Raw genomic sequence first — 4,392 nt, forward strand, 5'->3', positions numbered from 1 at the left:
CTGTGGCTCAAGTGGTAGAGCGCTAGCCTTGAGCTGAAGAGCTGAGGGACAGCCCCCAGGCCCAGAGTTCAGGCCCCATGACCAGACCCCCCCCCCAAAAAAAAGAAATGTACTCATTATCTTGCCCATGCAATTGTAACCCCTCTGTACAGTATTTTCACAATAAAAAAATAAAAATAAAAATAAAGAAACACTCCGGCTTTAGCTCCCTTGATTATCAGGCCTTTTGAAGTAGGCTGAGTTATGGAACCAGTTTTCCAGTTTTTCTGGCTTGCATACAGTAAATTATAGTGCCTATAAATCTATACTCACATAATTTGGTTTCCATATTTCTATAGATTTTAATGGTACTTTGTAACTGGAAAATTCTACGGAATACAGACACTCTAATAATGAAATAATACCACCCAGCACTATGCTTTCTACAAGTCAGGCATTTCTGTATGCTCCTTTTTCATATTAATGGCATTTAAATGTTATCATTTTCATTTTGGATTATTATATGTTAGTAAACCTTTGTTGTGAGGATTCCTGTGCCTTGAACAAGTTCACTCACTCCATTATATCATTATGTTTCCATTTCACCCCTTCCAACAAAAAGTGTTTAGTATGTTGTTGTTGTTGGTGTGTGTGTGTCTGTGTGTGTGTGTGATTTTTTTTTCTGGTCCAGGAGCTTGAACACATGGCCTTGGTACTGTCCCTGAGCCTGTCTGTGCTCAAGAGTAGCACTCTACCACTTGAGCCACAGCACCACTTCCAGCTTTTTCTGAGTAGTTCGAGATAAGGGTATTGTAGACTTTCCTGCCCAGGCTGGCTCCCAACCATGATCTTCATATCTTAGCCTCCTGAGTAGCTAAGATTACAGACATGAGACACCAGCACCAGGCTATTTTTTACATATATATATATATATATTTATTTATGAGAACCCATACATATACATACATGTATGTATACATACATTCCTACATACCTACATACATATATGCATATATTTGCATGTATGTGTGTACGTAAAATCATTTGATTCTTGTCACCACTCAGTATCCTGCCCTTTTCCCTCCCCCTCCTGATGTTTCCCCTTCCAAACACCCATCTTTCACATTCATGTCCCTTTATCACTATTATCATCTCAATATGTTAGGTCTGTATTCCATAGTAAGAAAGAACATGTGAGATTTACCTTCTTTATACAAATTCTATAAGGATTATATTAGGATATATATTTTATAGAACAAATCATAAAATAAGAAAGGAAACCATATTTCCTAAGGTGATGTTTGCATAATGGTGAGGAAAAATATTGTATGAGGTCATGAAGAGTACTTGGTGAGGCAGCAGGAACTGTGAGTTCTGCTGTGATTAAGAATTAGTGAATCCTTGAGTACATCATTTTATCTTTGATTATACAGCAGTGTGACTTGCAGGGATAGCACTGGACACTGAGTAAGTACATTTGTCTTTAGTTTAGGCTTCGTGTCATAAGGTGTTGTCCAGTATCTATCTATCATTGACCCTTAGTTTTCTCCATTGTAAAATAAGAGATGAATAGTTCTTGTTTAATTCACTGAACAGTAATAAGACTGTAATAAAATCATGAATTGGTACTACAAGAGACAATATGCAAATGTGATATTATTTTTGCCCATCTCCCTGGAGGTACATTTAATAAAATAGTTTAATATATATGATAATGATATCTAATTACAATGAAACAATCAAGAACCATTAATGTTAAACGTAACTATTCCACAGTAATAAAATGTGATCCAAACTAGCCTCAAAGTCACTTATGATCCTCCAGCTTCGGCCTCAGTTCTGAGATTACAAGTGTGTATCCTACCACACCTGGTTCTATGAACGTTTTTAACACACAATTATTACAATCATATATTTTTATCATCAAACAAAGTTCATTGAGGATGACTTACTTGTCTGAGGTGATACAATTACTTATCAATATTACCAGGAACAAAGTTCAGATTTTATGCTTCAGTATATGCCATACTATCTTCTCATATGAAACAATGCATTATTAAATCCCGTATAAAGTCTGTATACTAAAATTTGTGCTGAAAGAGTAGAAATATTTTAGAAGAGTAATTATGAACCATGAACTAAAGATAAACAGGCCTGTATGGGCCATAATTATTTGTTCTTCAGTTGAGAACTGTTACTTTAAATTGAACTGAAGGTTTGAAAAAAAACATTCTGTGCTTTTAACTAGAATAAGTTTTGATATTCCAGTGGCAAATAAAACCATAGCAATAGACATATATACATGTTTCTCTGTCTGTCTGTCTTTCTGTCTCTCTCTCCAATATAAATATAAACTGTTTTAAAGATATTAAAACTTGCTATACAATCATCAGTCTTAACAAACTTCTCAGTTGCAAGTTATCAAATGCACTTAAATTGCAAATGTTTTATATTTTGTTTTCTTCTTCAGTAGTACTAAAAGGCAATTATGTTCAGTTGAAATCACATCTCACTTGACAACCATAAAATTATAACTTCCACTAACAGATAAATAATTTGATATCCACACTGCAAAAATAATGAATGTTATATATCTTATTCAGCTGACTGGTGGGTCAAACAGATTCTTTGCATTGCCTTGAAAATGATACCTTTTGGCTTGAAGATAAATGGCAGCCTCAAGGAAAAACAAACCATCCCTGAATTTGCACCATAAGCTATTCCTCCCTGATTTATACTTTTTTTCTCTAGACTCTCAAGTACAGGATTTATAGATAAGAACACAGATGATCAGATGGATAGTAATAAAGATGGATATGAAGAAATTTAGGAAATGCTGCCTCTAAATATGATGCTGTAGATATGCTGATTACTATGAATGTGGGCATTTTAAGAAGAATAAACTCAAGCATCTTTATCTACACAAAGATGATCCTCCAAAAGGAAATAGGTTGTCAAGAGCCCTAGAGCCCCTCCTTGCCCTCCATTAACCATTGTGGATTAATTTATATCCTAGGACAGGAAACTGGATGGAGGTCTGCATGTACACAGACTTTGTCATAGATGATCACTCATTCCTCTGACTTGGTAAAGTCTTCCCCTCAAATCATTTACTATACATGAAGCTGCCTGCATCTTTCCTCCATTCCCAGATGAAGAGGGAACATAGGCTTCTAGAACTTACTGCTGTTTCATTCTCCTTTCATGTGATGCTTCCATGAGCATAAATTTCTTTATCTTGCTTTATGGTTAATCTGCCTAATATCTGTTCATTAAGTCAATTATCAACCTCCTTGAGGACAGAAAGATTTCCTTCCCTAGAATCTATCCTCTTGAATAGGTAAATAGATAAATGATTTACAGATAGATAGATAGATAGCAACTATCTATCTGCCTATCTGAAATCAAGTATTTCTAAGGCATTTTCATTTCATAATATAGCACCATGTTTATGTGTGTGGGTACTGGGGGTTTGAATGGACTGACTTACAATTTGATTTCCTGGTCCTACAACATTCCTTTGGAGAAAACTAGTGAGGAAATATTTCCATATAACTAGCTGAGGCTTAAAAAGAAAAAAGAAGAACCACATATATTAGCAAAATTTGCTTACACAGTATTAAAACTAACAATCAGCACACATGCATTGCCCCTTTTCTGAATGAGACGGAAGTTATTTATTTACTCTTCTATTTATTTAGAGTTGATCATGATTTGAGAGAACTTTTAGTGGCTAATAACTTTTTAGATCTGGGAAAGGAAGTTTAGAGGTTACACAGAAAGCCAGCCTCCGACTTTGAGGTCTAGGGCCCAGAGGGAAGCCAAATCCTGGAGAGTTGTAAGGCAGAGGTAAAATTAAAGTTGGAGCAAAGATAAAAAGGTAAGACACAGGAAATGAAATTTGGAAATGATAAAAAAAATGTTAGATATCCACAGTAGAAAAGGTGAGCTAATTCAGCAGTTATATACACTAGACACTATGCTGAAAATGAACTACACAATTTGGAGGGAGGGAGGTCAGGAAGGAAAAACTGGGAGAATATGAGGGGAAAGGTGACACTTCAAAAAGAAATGAACTCATTACCTGACTTATGTAACTATAACTCCTCTGTATATCACCTTCCCAATAAAAATTTAAAAATAAATAAAATGTCAAAATTTGAGCTAGCCCTTAAAAAGGGACATGTGAATATTCCTGATTAATGGTCTACTGGTGGCTGGAGAATAATTACAACCTATCCACACATCATTGTAAATGATTCTCCAAGTAGTTAGGTCACAAGTAGAAAAAATGGCATTTAAAACTCCTTCACCAGGGCTGGGAAGGTGGCTCAGTGGTAGAGTGCTTGCCTTGCATGCCTGAGGCCCTGGGTTCAATTCCTCAGCACCACATAAGCAAAAAGAAAAAAGCCG

This window comes from Dipodomys ordii, unplaced genomic scaffold (genome assembly GCF_000151885.1).
Source record: "Dipodomys ordii isolate 6190 unplaced genomic scaffold, Dord_2.0 Scaffold52, whole genome shotgun sequence".
NCBI lineage: Eukaryota > Metazoa > Chordata > Mammalia > Rodentia > Heteromyidae > Dipodomys > Dipodomys ordii.